This window comes from Lepidochelys kempii, chromosome 3 (genome assembly GCF_965140285.1).
Source record: "Lepidochelys kempii isolate rLepKem1 chromosome 3, rLepKem1.hap1, whole genome shotgun sequence".
Taxonomy (NCBI): domain Eukaryota; kingdom Metazoa; phylum Chordata; order Testudines; family Cheloniidae; genus Lepidochelys; species Lepidochelys kempii.
In genome coordinates, this window is record NC_136382.1 from 167933650 (window position 1) to 167949100 (window position 15451).

The 15451-nt window shown below is 39.7% G+C and overlaps 1 protein-coding gene across 5 annotated transcripts in view; it reads left to right on the forward strand.

Moving 5' to 3' along the window:
* The window catches only part of LOC140909520 (uncharacterized), a 66924-nt gene that overhangs the window by 4056 nt on the left and 47417 nt on the right, over positions 1 to 15451 (forward strand). Inside the window, exon 2 of one of the 5 annotated variants that reach the window (XM_073338989.2) lies at positions 12502 to 12871. The exons of the other annotated variants lie outside the window; for them this stretch is intronic. The gene's annotated coding sequence lies outside the window, so the exon portion shown is untranslated. The remainder of the gene's footprint in view (positions 1 to 12501; positions 12872 to 15451) is intronic. 5 annotated transcript variants of the gene reach the window in all.

Below are 15451 nucleotides of genomic sequence, written 5' to 3' on the forward strand. Positions count from 1 at the left end.
GTGCATGCACGTTTAGCGAATTGGGCTACATGAGGGAAACAATGAAACTGACAATACACAAAAATACTGATCCTGCGAAGGCTTATGCATGTGCTTAATTTTACTTACATGAGTAGCCCTATTCTAATGAAGGGATTGTACCCTTAATTCCCAAAGTCAGTCCCAGAGTCAATCACTCTGGAAAGAAGCAGTTCTGTCATGCTCAGTAATAGTCCATCTGGCTCCTTAAGAGATGTAAAGCGTCCCCTTGGGGGCATAAGTTTGCAGCTAACCTTTCCAAGTCACTTAAATGTCTTTGCCAGAAAGACATTCGCTTAGCAAAATTCTGAAGAGCAGGAGTATGTATATAATGAGACAAATCATCAACAGGTTTATTTTATTCAGATTTAACAAATGGTATTTCTGTTAATTGAAATTCAAAACTAAATAAATAGTACATATTTCTATTGCCGTTTCCTAAATGTTTATGTTTGTAGCAAACCAACACTTCATAAATACCAACGAGTGCTATCCTTTACATATTTGTAGTTTTCGGTGATAGAGTTGAACACAGAGACTAGAAAATAAAAAGGAACTATTTCTGTTGGGAAATCTTTGCCTTTTAACTGAAGATTTAGAAACTAGTCCTTTAAGAAATATTTTCTAATGCACAGTGAAGGGAGTAAATCTGTCAATGAGCTGCTAGTCCTGGAACCCACATGAGGAGAGGAAATTCTTGATTTAGTTCTAAGTGGAGCACAGGATCTGGTCCAAGAGGTGAATATAGTTGGACCGCTTGGTAATAGTGACCATAATATAATTAAATTTAACATCCCTGTGGCGGAGAAAACACCACAGCAGCCCAACACTGTAGCATTTAATTTCAGAAAAGGGAACTTCACAAAAATGAGGAGGTTAGTGAAACAGAAATGAAAAGATACAGCGCCAAAAGTGAAATCCCAGCAAGCTGCATGGAAGCTTTTTAAAGACACCATAATAGAGGCTCCACTTAAATGTATACCCCAAATTAAAAAACATAGAAAACCAAAAAAGTGCCACTGTGGCTAAATAGCTAAGTAAAAGAAGCAGTGAGAGACAAAAAGGCATCCTTTAAAAAGTGGAAGTTAAATCCTAGTGAGGAAAATAGAAAGGCGCATAAACTCTGGCAAATGAAGTGCAAAAATATAATTAGGAAGGCTAAAAAAGAATTTGAAGAACAGCTAGCCAAAGACTCAAAAAGTAATAGCAAAAAAAAGTATAAGTACATCCCAGGCAGGAAGCCTGCTAAACAACCAGTGGGGCCACTGGATAATCGAGATGCTAAAGGAGCACTCAAGGATGATAAGGCCATTGAGGATAAACTAAATGAATTTGCTCAATCAGTCTTCACAGCTGAGGATGTGACGGAGCTTCTCAAACCTCAGCCATTCTTTTTAGGTGACAAATCTGAGGAACTGTCCCAGATTGAGGTGTCATTAGAAGAGGTTTTGGAACAAATTGATAAACTAACAGTAATAAGTCACCAGGACCAGATGGTATTCAGCCAAGAGTTCTGAAGGAACTCAAATGTGAAATTGCAGAACTACTAACTTTTGTTTGTAACCTATCATTTAAATCAGCTTCTGTACCAAGTGACTGAAGGATAGCTAATGTGACACCAATTTTTTAAAAGGGTTCCAGAGGTGATCCTGGCAATTACAGGCCAGTAAGCCTGATTTCAGTACCAGACAAACTGATTGAAACTGTAGTAAAGAACAAAATTGTCAGATACATAGATGAACATAATTTATTGGGGAAGAGTCAACATGGTTTTTGTAAAGGGAAATAATGCCTCACCAATCTACTAGAATTCTCTGAGGGGCTCAACAAGCATGTGGACAAGGGGGATCCAGTGGATATAGTGTATTTAGATTTTCAGAAAGCCTTTGACAAGGTCCCTTTGGTGAGCTGTCATGGGATAAGAGGGAAGGTCCTCTCATGGATTGGTAACTAGCTAAAGGGTAGGAATAAATGGTCAGTTTTCAGAATGTAGAGAGGTAAATAGTGGTGTCCCGCAGGGGTCTGTACTGGAGCCAATCCTATTCAACATATTCATAAATGGTCTGGAAAAAGGGGTAAACAGTGAGGTGGCAAAATTTGCAGATGATACAAAACTACTCAAGATAGTTCAGTCCCAGACAGACTACGAAGAGCTACAAAAGGATCTCTCAGAACTGGGTGACTGGGCAACAAAAGGGCAGATGAAATTCAATGTTGATAAATGCAAAGCAATGCACACTGGAAAACATAATCCCAACTATATATATAAAATGATGGGGTCTAATTTAGACCCCACTCAAGAAGAGATCTTGGAGTCGTTGTGGATAGTTCTCTGAAAACATCCACTCAGTGTGCATCGGCCAACAAAAAAGCAAACGGAATGTAGGGAATCATTAAGAAAGGGATAGATAATAAGACAGAAAATATCATATTGCCTTTATATAAATCCATGGTACGCCCCCATCTTGAATACTGCATGAAGATGTGGCCGCCCCATCTCAAAAAAGATATATTGGAATTGGAAAAGGTTCAGAAATGGGCAACAACAATTATTAGGAGTATGGAACGGCTTCCGTATGAGGAGAGATTAATAAGACTGGGACTTTTCAGCCTGGAAAAGAGACAACTAAGGGGGGGGGTACGATTGAGGTCTATAAAATAATGACTGGTGTGGAGAAAGTAAATAAGGAAGTGTTATTTACTCCTCATAACTCAAGAACTAGGGGTCACCAAATGAAATTAATGGGCAGCAGATTTAAAACAAACAAAAGGAAGTATTTTTTCACACAGTGCACAATCAGTCTGTGGAACTCTTTGCCAGAGGATGTTGTGAAGGCCAAGGCTATAACAGGGTTCAAAAAAAGAACTAGATAAGTTAATGGAGGATAGGTCCATCAATGGCTATTAGCCAGGATCGGCAGGTATAGCGTTTCTAGTCTCTGTTTGCCAGAAGCTGGGAATGGGCGAAAGGGGATGGATCACTTGATGATTACCTGTTCTGTTCATTTCCTCTGGGGCACATGGCAGTGGCCACTGTCGGAACAGGATATTGGGCTAGATGGACCTTTGGTCTGACTCAGTATGGTCACTCTTATGTTCTTATCAAAAAGCTTACCAATTGGAATTCTGTCTGCCTCTCAGCAGGTTCCTGACATGAGTTAATGCTTGTTAGAAATAAGTTCTGATTGGAAAACTTAGTGATTGTGGCAGCCGATATAAAGCAAAAAATGGCCAAGGCAAATAAAATAGATATCTAGGCCATAACAAAGAGAAACAAACTAGAAGAATGGATATGCTTAGTAAATCCCATGATGGGATGCTAGAAGTCTAGTATACAGGGGTTGCAAATACTTTCATAATGTAGATCATGTATTAATATAGAATTTTTTTGTGGACCACCTCCGATTCCACTGACTGTTCAAGGATGTTTTTGAAACTTTTCTTCAGAAGTAGAATCATAAAAACAAGAAGCAGTGTTGCTAGTCCTGGGTGTTAAAAAATCATGAGTCTGCGCCAAAAAAATCATGAAGTTTTAAAAAACAGTAAGTTTGGATTCCTTTGATGTGCCCTCTAGTGTCTGAGCCTTTAGCATGCGCTTGCTTCACGTTTTCAAGTTTTCCTCCACAACAATGAGAGCTAGAAACATTTATTTTTTAAAGACAGTTGCGATTCTCATGTAACAACATGAGTCAAGGAGCTGAGTCCTAAACTCAAAATATTGTGACACTCATGATAAAATCATGAGAGTTGGGAACTCTTAACCATTGCCATCAAGGTTCTGAGGGATGTCTTTTTGCCTGTTGGTAAGGCTAGGCCTAGTGGATAGAACAGTGGACTGGGATTCATGAAACCTGGGTTCTGTTTGTGGCTTGGCCCTAGGCCTACTGAGTGATTTTGGGCAAGTTACTTCCCGCTCTGTTACTCAGTTTCCCCATCTGTAAAATAGGGATAATGATACTGATCTCCTTTGTAAAGGGCTTTCAGATCAATGGATGAAAAGCGCTTATTAAGAGGCGGGTGATATTATTATTTATTCCAATCAGTCTGTTTGGTTTCTCCTGCATACCATCCATAACACATTCCTTGCAGCAGGTTAAGTAAACATTATTATTGAAGTTACTGGAGAATGTACATTCATGTTAGGGCTGGTCTACACAAGGAAATATGCCAGTATAAGTATAGTAGTATAATTATGCTGGTATAGTAACTCCGTTAAATTTCCCTGTGTAGACAAGCCCTTAGTCATGGTGGTAAAAGCAGCAACGCTTGTTTCTGCCACAGTGAAATGTGACATTATAGCAAAGACTGCGTCCCATATGGTGCTTAATCTGCAGAAGAACCCCAGCATTTCCATCTTGCTGCATGGGGATGGAGCACCTAAAGAGACCCGATCCACCCTCTTTCCAACAGACCCGACACCCCAGTCACTAAGCACAGAGCATGCAGCAAGTTCACTAAATCCTTCCCAGTGAACACATGAGCCACAGTTTGTGTTTCAGTCTGTAAATTGTTTTTTTGTTTTGCAGGCTTTACTGAACACAATTCATGTGACTGTGCTATTTATGGAGGAGTAAATATTGCCCGGGGTCTGCTTAAAAAGGCCAATGACCTGGATTTTTTTCCGTTTGAATTATCTCCACGAGTCAGACATATTTAACCACTGATTTTTTCCCCCCTTGTTGCTGCAGACTGCAGTCATTTTTAACATCTTGGAACAATACTAACTAAAAAGATCAACATCCAAGGAGAAAGAAAGCCTCATATTGTAAATGGCTAATTAGACAGTATGCTACCCTTTCATTTCTGGAAGCAATTAAATCTAATCCAGAATCACCAATGAATGCATCTATGTAGTATGAATTTTACCTCTAAATATAACCCACTCACACCTTTCACAATGTCCCTGTAATTTAGGTTCATAATTCTGGTTTTGTTAGTTATTATTATTTATTATTATTTTACAGACCCTAATATAGAAATGTAATGAATTAAAAAGTAATTACATTTAAATGGATGCTTTGAGGGGAAGGAGACTTAAACATTCTCTTTGCTGTGCTTGCAGTTTGAACAACAGTATTGTATTAATGCATAAGAACCTGAGCGTGTAACTGCCTAGAAAATATACCAGTCTAGTTTCACTGTCCAGAATGAGTGATGTGAAAGTAAATAGGTAGCATAAGTGGTGGGAATACTTAGCACATCTTTATGTATTCTTTAAAAATGTGCCCATCACATTTGTGGAGTAAATAACATTCTTAAGACTATAAAATTAGTTGATCAATGTCAAACTAAATATAATAGATTCAAACCTGACAGTTATGCTGTAAATATACTCCTCTATCGCCACTTACGCAAAAGCTTGAGAGAAGGTGATGTTAGTGTCCTGAAAGACAACAGATCTGTGGTCTGTCAGACCAACGAGGAAATTAATTCCAGAGTCAAGGGCCTTCTTTCACTGAAAACAGCATAACTCTAAGTGTTCAAATCTAAAGCCTGTCTATGCACAAGTTATAGTGATAGAGCTTATACATAGGTAAGTAAACCAGTGTAACCACACCAATTGAAAGCTCTCACTGCTGCATGTACACTCTTTTAAGCTACTTCACTTTGGAAGCCTTGTATCTACACTGCACAGCATTGTGTTAAAGATTGTTTAGATATCTGTTCATAAATTAAGAGCTGCAGAGTTGGTTGAAACAAAGGGATATATTCTGCCTTTTGCTTGAATTGGTTAATTTTTTTTTCAAAAATTAAATTTCAGCATGAATCAGGAACAAAAATGTTTGCAACATTTATCTTCCCCAGCTTTCTACGGCAGCTCTACTTTTGATCTGTGAGCAACTTCTATTTATATCAATAGCAATATATGACCCAAAGGTTATAAATTATGGCCCAGTCTTAGCTTTAAGCATGCATGTAAGTTTTTGCAAAATTGAGGCCTATATTTATATGCTCTAAAGCCCCAAATGCGCAAGCTAATCTGTATATGAGACTTGATGCAGGCATAATGCTCCATCCATAAGGATCAATTTGAAAGGTCTCAAGGGGTCTGTCTAAAGATCTGAGAGTCAAATGCAGGATGAGAATGTAGGGTAGTAAGTAAGTAGTCTAGCTTCTGTACCAAAATATGTCCTCTCTTTGGCATTCAAGTGACAGGATATAATTAAACAAATTACAAATACACTTTCAATGGATTCTTCATTGTTGCTGTGCTGCTGATAAATCAGAAGAAGATTTTGTTAGACCTGTATAGGACTTATTGTCTAATCATCCATTTTTAGTGGTAGAAGGCTTATCTTTAACCAATGTTTCTTTTTTCTTAATTACTAAATTCACACATTGTATTCATGAGGGATGGACAACACGGACTTGAGTTAGACTTAGCAGACACGGGGGAATGAGCATGCTATGCAAGTTTCCCCATGCGCAACTCTGCCACTACTCCTCAGTCCTCCAAGCCAAAACAAGGAACAGTGGCAGAATTATGCCTGGAGAAGCTTTCTTTTCCATTCCTGGGTATCTCCTTAGCAGAGGCAGCAAGTTAGAGTTGTTGGGAGAAATATTCTGCACCACTAATGAAAGTGATGAAATGCATATTTTTACTGTATCGGACAAAACAAATTTGTTTTCCCTCCTAAATCAGAGGGATTTGCACATGTCCCCCCTGATTAGAATTTCTCCATATTTGTCACCTTTTTTGAGGCTTCATAGCTCATCAGTGGGCTGTTCCACACTTATGATGATAGTTTGCCCTGAGTCAAAATTGTTACTGCAATATCTTCAACTGCCAGCAGCCATCAGTGCCACCTGCAGCCTCCATTAATGTTATTTAAAGAAGTGTTGTTTTATCTCATTTGTGAACTAACACATGTTTTTTCATTCAAATTTATATTCCTAATCAAGGGTTTGCACATTCTCACTGAGAGCATTTTTCAAAATTAAATTAAGTGAAGCCTTAATTGGCGTTCAGTTGATCATAACAAATTGCAGTGACCCTATACATACTGCTCCTTTCTCCCTCTTAATAATGGAGCTGCCAACTTTCAATAAAAGGCCACAGGGAAGATTTCATGGACTTTTTCTTTCTGTAATATACTTGAGATTTGTTCTTTTATTTTAATTTTACACTGTATGTTGCCCTCATTATCCTACTATGATTCAGTTGAGTTTTAGGCAGTTCCTCAATTATATGGCATAGAATGTTTTCTTTATGCTATGCTATTTCAACTTTTATAGTATAGAGCATGTGCTGATTCCTTGCAAAGTTCGGTGCTAGGTATTCCAGATGCATAGGACCCTTGAAATAATATCATAAGACTCAATATAAGACAAAAACCTGACAGATTTATTCAATACATCCATTCTGGGTGAATGCATACTTGAAGTTAATTAAATGGTAACTGAGTGTACTATCCCATCGTGGACTGGGTGGCTTGTAAAGTGTGATATGGATTTTACATTGGCTGTGTCAACTTGGTTGTCCTAAAATACTCAAAAGACTAGTCCCATTACATCTCCATGATACACCATTGCACTCTTGGCAAGGTGGAAAATCATTTTCCTCTGAAGCACCAAGTACTAACCAGGAGGCAGATTATCTGGCCAGAAGGGCCAACGGTATTCTCAGATATAGCATTTCCAATGTTCCTTGATTCAGGGTTCAGTTGTGTCATTAAAGGCACAGCCCCAAATGGATGGTAGCATAGTCCCATCATGTGAACAGCCTACTCTGCTGGCCAAGAATGACCCCATCTCCTTCTCATAACTTTTGGGATGCCATGTTCCAGGAAACATCTGGAGGGCCTCTTGGAGCACAGGGCCTCCAACTGCACCTCAGTGCTGCACAATAATGCAAGAGGAGGGTCTCTTTATGCCCTCCCTTATGCATCTATGAAGTAGCAGAGCACAACCTGGCCCGTAAAGGGTTGGCAAGTATGTTGGGTATTTTTCATTCTGGTATCAAGGAAAAAATGTGATGATTTTGTAATTGGATACACTGTTAATGATGTAAATTAAATACATTTTTGCATACAGGTTCCAAACCACATCACAATAGAAGCATCAGTGCATCTGAGCTAGCATTTGGTATATGGTAGGTGAAAAATAATGCAGAAAGAGGTCATACATTCTTTAAAAATATACCCTAACATAGCAGGACCTCCATCAATTCTTGAGATAGTCAGATCTATCAGTGACTTCAACAGGGTAGCCTCCCAGAATAGACTTTATCTTTATTTGACTGAGTAGTGGGGATTTCAAATACCATGAGACTTATTTCTGCAATTTTATTGACATTGCTGACTATCCCTTTCCCAGCAGTAGAAAAAGGTCATGTTTCAAACTTAAGTTTCTGATAACATCGATCCCCCAACCTGTTTTAAACACCAGTTCTAGTTAATTTGGTTTAAACATAGCTTGACCAGCCATTGTACACAAGGCTAAACCAGGTTTAAAACAGTGTTTTGTATTCTGTCTAGATAGGGGACTAAAACACTGTTTCTGAACTTGGTTTAAACACTATTTGATCCCGTGCCCACAAGCTGGACAAAACTTATATAATACAAATGAACTTGAACTGATTTTTAAATGGTTTATATGACATGGTTCCCAGTGGTCCTAGTGTAGCTGAAGCCTTCCTCAAATAAGGTTCTGTTCAACTGATTAGTAGGATAAAACAGTACAGTCCTTAAAATACTGTCATACCAATAGATGATTCAAACTGAAGCTAGTTGCTCATCCTATTGCCATATTTTTGTCAAATCTTCTTTCAGTCCCAATTTAATTTCTAATAAATATTTGGGGCCAGTTCCTCAGCAGATTTAAATTTACATAGCTCCACTGACTTACGTTGGCTGTGGATCTTCACTCTCTCCTTTCGCAGTAAGGGTCTCAAAAAAGGTATTTTCTCCTCAAATCACATTTATTATAATAATTGTATAGTTTTCATTAACCACTGATCTCTTCTCAATGCTAATAGTCTGTAACTTTGGAAATTGAAGTGTTATTTGCTTAAATGTTGCTGTTGACTCTGTAGACCATAAAATGTGGGTATTGTTTTGCCTTAGTATTTCACTGGGCCATATATACTGAATCACTGATCAGCATTTCACATTGTGTAATGTAATAAGAATACTTAGCCTAAGTGTCTGCAAAGGGCTATGTCTACACTCGAAACCTTACAGTGGCACAGCTGTACCGATGCAGCTACGTTGCTGTAAGAGGTCCTATGTAGCCACTGTATGCTGAGGGGAGAGAGCTCTCCTGTCGACATAATTAAACCACCCACAACAAGCAGCTGTGCACACTATCACTTATGTTGGCGAAACCTACGTTGCATAGAGTTATGTGTTTTTTCACACCCCTGAGTAACATAAGTTTTGCTGACATAAGTGGTAGTATAGACATGGCCTAAGTAAGCCTCCCAGCATCCCTCCCAACAAGTAAGTATTTTTATTTCCATTTTACAGGTGGGGAAACTGAGGAAGAAACCGATTAAGTGACTTGGCCAAGATCACCCAGAAAATTGTTCAGTGCTGAGATTAGAAATCAGGAGTTTATGCGCTGCTGCTCTAAAAAGGAGCAGCAGGGATTCCTGGCTGACCTGGATGCTGTTTGCTGCATCATACATGCTAACCAGCTAGAAACTGTATGTGCACATTAGCCAACAGATCATGCTCTCTTGAGGTTGGCATGCCTGGGCTCGTGTGTCACCCTCTTTTTCTCATACTGCTCTCTTAAGCACTAAAGAGGTTGGCTTCTCTGCTTCTTGTGCTAAGGGGAGGGAAGAACAGAATCTGACTCTCAGTACAAGCTGAATTCCACATTACTATATTAGGGTCAAGTGACTGATTTGAGAATACTATGAGTTAGGATATACTTTAATCCATAGGCCTGATTCTCCTCTGCCGTCCTCCTTGTTTAGTCGTTTACATCTATGTAAAGTGGGTGCAAAATGCTATCAAGAAAGAATGGTAGAGTTTTAGCCTCCATTTACACAGGTGTAAATGACTACATCAGGAACAAGATAGGACAGAACCAGGCCTCATGCTATCATCTTATTTGCTTTGAGCTCACTGTAGGTCCCAGTATTGAACTAACAACTCAGTTTCTACTCAGGCAAACTGCCAGTAAGAAAGCAGTGGGAATTTTGCTTAAGTAAGGACTTCAGGATTGGGCCTGACAGTTTGTGTGAATGCCAAAAATTATTTTAAAATAGTTCGTAGAATATCATCATAAGATAATGTAACATCACAGTGGGCGATCTATTTAAACTGTTGCACATTAAAACATGAGTGGGTTCATGACATCACTTTTTTGCAGTCTTGCTCTCTGTTGAGATTATTACAAAAGGCCCTACTGCAGATTGGAAATTTAAGTACAGGAAAAAATAAGTGCCCTCCAATTTCTCTGGAAGGTAATAATACAGTAGTGATTTTAAAGTAAAAGTATGTGTGTCAATGAGAATCTTTCTGAGGTTGAAGTTAAGGTGCATTTGGCTGATGGAGGAATTAGTGGGTACTGTGGATGATTGTATCTGATAACAAAAGGGAGGTGGTGATGAGGAGTATGATTCCATTTGGGTCTTGTGATGTTTATTTGGTAAGGTGTACTGATGCTGGAAAGGAGGTTAATTATGCTAATGATGACTAATCAGAGGATTTCCTTGCCTTTAGTTATTGTGTGGATAAAAAAAAATTTGCTCTACCACTGACTTGCATGAACTTGGTCAAATCATTTAACCTCCCTCTACCTCCATTTTCTCCATGGGGATAATCATATGTGCCTAATTTACTGGGGTATTATAAGGCTTACTGTTTGTGAAATAGGTTGTGATTCTCAAATAAAGGTACTTCAAAGTATAAAGTGTCATTTTTTGATTGAAATATAGTACATGTCAGATTTTATATACTGAAAAACCTTGAAAGCATATTTAACTGGCTTTAATGAATTATAGTTACATTATAAGAACATAAGAATGGCCATACTGGGTCAGACCAAAGGTCCATCTAGCCCAGTATCCTGTCTTCTGACAGTGGCCAATGCCAGGTGCCCCAGAGGGAATGAACAGGTAACATCAGGTGATCCATTCCTTGTCGCCTATTCCTAACTTCTGGCAAACAGAGACTAGGGATCTATTTGTCAGAAGCTGGGAATGGGCAACAAGGAATGGATCACTTGGTGATTACCTGTTCTGTTCAGCCTAAATGAAAACCAAAGAATTCAACTTGTAAATTAATCCTATCTCAGATTACTTAACGCTACCTTAAAGGCACATATTTTGGCTAAGTTGCTGTCATGTCAACTCTTGTCCGTGGACATGAGAAAAATCTACATAACAACTGAAAACAATCCACATAGTAAGAAAACAATTTCATATCTGTGTTTATGGAACATTATACAACCCGCTGATTGTTCAACTACAGTTTAATTTATCAGAGCAGATATGTTTTTTCCAAATTTGCAAACAAGGCTCTTTTGCTCCTTATAAATTCCCATAATTCTTATGCACTAGGCAAAAGTGTGTTTGATTTGTAATATAAATAATCTTCTTACAAGTAAGTTTATCACTGTATAAAACTTATCCAGCATCTAACATTGGATTAGGAAAAGAATGTTTTTATGAGCTAGTAGAGCTCTTATTTCTTACAAGCCAAGAGTTGTAAAAATATAATTGCAATTCCTTCTGGCTGAGATAAGAACGGTCAGTACCAGACAGGGTTTTACTTCACATGCAAGGTAGAGGCACAACACTGTTTTGAAAACAGGACCAAAGTCAAGGATTTGTGCTCTTAAACATGACCTGCTAGTAATTTTGAATAAATCTAGCTATTTTAGGATGATATACTGGATACTCCAAATTACCAAGGCATATAGGGTTAAATTTTAATCTTTGAAAATCTTGATAAGCTTCAGTACACTTTTAGCACATTTGCCTAGTAGGAGATTTTTCAAGTCTAATTAGTGGTACCACAGCCACCTATCCAAAATTGAATCAATTTGTTATTCTTCTAGCTTTAATTAAGTGATATATTCATTTAAGCAGTGTCAGGGTGAGCTCCACCCTGACATCTGGTGGTGAGGTGTGGCAAGTTGTGGAAAAGAACTTTGGGGGCCAATCTCATTTGCATAGGTACACCCACCCCACCTAGAATGAGGTCATAGCTGCCCAAATGGTCACTTTGGCTGCTGTGGGATCCCCAGTGTCTCTGTTATTGGGGCAGGAAGAATAAATTGTTATTACCCTGATTATGGGAACTGTGCTTGGAACTGTACTTGGCCTTTTGTTATGATGGAGGGACTCACCATCAACTAAATAGCACTCGCTAGGCAAGGGTCATGGGTTCCAAAACTCTGTGAATTGAGAGAGGTTGGGGACAAGTATTAATACTTGGTGGTATGGGTCCCTTGGTGAGGGTCTTACATGCTAATTGCACTTCCTCCTCTCTCCACTGTGGAATATCAGAGCTAATTTAATTTCATTAGGAGTCTAGTTACATGCTGCTGAGCTCACTTTGGGCTAATGGTGCACCAGCACTGAGGCTCCTTTACAAGCTGAATTCACTAAAGAGCTGAACTGACTAAGAGCTGAAATCACTGAGCATTGTGTTAAGTAGTGTGGGAGCCTGAAGATATATTGTAGAGAAGTTTGCCGGCTGGAGTGCCTTGTGGACAGGCTGGTGGAGCAGTTCATAGGACGGCGGGAGCTGCTGGTAGGACGCAGAGCAGTTCGTGGGACGGTGGGAGCTGCTTATGGGCCGCGGAGCGGAGCTGAGCGAAGCAGTTCGTGGGGCGGCTGGTGGAGCGGAGCCGAACGAAGGCCTGTGGAGCTGTGGAGCGGTCAGCTTCAGATCATGTAAGGTACCTTTTACCCCCGCCCCCATCTCCACCAAAGCTCTGCAGATAAGCTTTTGAACTCTGGGGCTGCCCTGACCAGGGACAGAGACTTTTGGGTCATTGGACTTTTGGGACTTTGGGTGATTTGGGGTTGCTGGACTCAAGAACCAAAGGGAAAGGGCATGCCCCAATTTGCTTGCGAGAGGGGAAGTATTGCCTCTGGGAGGCGCACAGCGGGGGTGGTATATATTTGTCCCAGGTCACTGGGTGGGGGCTCAAGCCGGTTTGCATTGTGTTACTGGAATGGATCCCCTAGATATTGAACCCGGCCCTTGTTGCTGTCAACTCTGACGGGCAGAAGGGTTACATTCAGTAAACTAGAATTTGATCTCAGATGCTTATCTTTAAAATCTGACATCTGGAACATTAGGGGATGTTTTATGATAAGCAGTAATATGTTGACGTTAGAACCTAGCCTATTATTCTTTTTCCTGTAAGATTTTTCTGGGGCCTGTTGGAGATATGGCTTGTGCTTTGTTCTGCTACCACTGCCCTCAAAAGTAAAAAAACAAAACAAAAAACAAACTTAAGAGCCAGGCTCTTCCTGGTGTCTTGTTAGCTAAAGAGCTAAGACCCAGGAGTAAGAATCCTTCAAGATAACTTCAAAAGGCAAGTAATTTTCTCTCATCTGCCCTTATCTCTGGAGGGCACAAAAGATAAGAGCTTTTGAGATATCAGATAAGTTGCTTATTTGCATGCTGATCCCTGTAAACTAGCAAGAGATAGATCAAATCTGCTTTGAAAGGAGTAGACACTGGTGTCTCTAAAAAGACATCCCACCTGCTATGAACAGCCAGAGTCTTTACACTGAATTGGTTTTAGATTATTAGGATCATTTGTTCCAGGTCCAGAATACTTAAACACAGATAAAAACTGGCTGTACATGTCACTTTAGATCTACATTCATAACGGAGAAACAATGTGCATTTTTGAATTTGTGACCAGACAATGTTACTGTTATGAGGTGCATGAAACCTTGTTAGGGTCGAGTTAAAACCTCGCTGAGACTGATGGGTTTGAACTCACCCTTCAATTAACATAACTGTAAGGATAAATTAATCACAAGCCCCTACCTAAAGATAAAAGGGTTGTGAACCTGCACAGGACTGAGTGAGTGGAGGTTTTTTGGTTATTTTGCTGAGTACTATTTATGTTTTCTGTGGGGGGTGGTTTCAGAGTAACAGCCGTGTTAGTCTGTATTCGCAAAAAGAAAAGGAGTACTTGTGGCACCTTAGAGACTAACCAATTTATTTGAGCATGAGCTTTCGTGAGCTACAGCTCACTTCATCGGATGCATGCCGTGGAAACTGTAGCAGACTTTACATATACACAGAGAATATGAAAAAATACCTCCTCCCACCCCACTGTCCAGCTGGTAATAGCTTATCTAAAGTGATCATCAGGTGGGCCATTTCCAGCACAAATCCAGGTTTTCTCACCCTCCACCCCCCCACACAAATTCACTCTCCTGCTGGTGATAGCCCATCCAGAGTGACAACTCTTTACACAATGTGCATGATAATAAAGTTGGGCCATTTCCTGCACAAATCCAGGTTCTCTCACCCCCCTCCCAAAAACCACACACACAAACTCACTATCCTGCTGGTAATAGCTCATCCAAAGTGACCATTCTCCCTACAATGTGCATAATTAAGGTGGGGAGAACACACAGAAACTGAGAACAGACAGAGGCAAAAAGCAAGAAAGACAAGCAGTAACCTGTGAGCACAATGTGACCCTGGAAAAAGCTAGAGAAAGAAATTTTGGGTCTGGTGTTTGCTAAAGCTTGGCTCTGAGTAAACTTTTGGCGATGATTGGAACTTGGCAAATGCTAGTTAGAAATCTTATGAAAAGAAAGATCCAATTTGCAGGGCACATTTTAAGAGGTTTAATGGGTAGTGCATGTTCACGGGCACTGGAAGGGGAAAAGTTGATAGCAGAAAAACATGAGGTAGAAAAAGATCTTGGATGGATGTTGTGGTATCCCGAGTGGATCAAAAGGACTATTAATCCACAAAGAAATTAGGAGAGGATCATACAGAATGGGCTACCATGGTTGCAGATCTCCAGTCATGAAGATGCCATATAAGAAGAAGTAGTTGGCTGAAGAGGCTTAGGGCTGTAAGCTAAGAAATTGCTCATTTATTTCTTGGTTTCCCCCGTGTTCAGAGAACCAAGACTTTTTACATGCCTTTATAAAGGCAAGGGTAAAAACCTTTAAATCCCTCCTGGCCAGAGGAAAAACCCTTTCACCTGTAAAGGGTTAAGAAGCTAAGATAACCTCGCTGGCACCTGACCAGAATGACCAATGAGGAGACAAGATACTTTCAAAGCTGGAGGGCGGGGGCGGGGAACAAAGGGCTCTCTCTGTCTGTGTGTTGTTTTTGCTGGGACCAGAGCAGGAATGCAGATCAGATCTCCTGTAAAGAGTTAATAAGCAATCTAGTTAGATATGCATTAGATTCTGTTTTTGTTTAAATGGCTGATAAAATAAGTTGTGCTGAATGGAATGTATATTTCTGTTTTTGTGTCTTTTTTG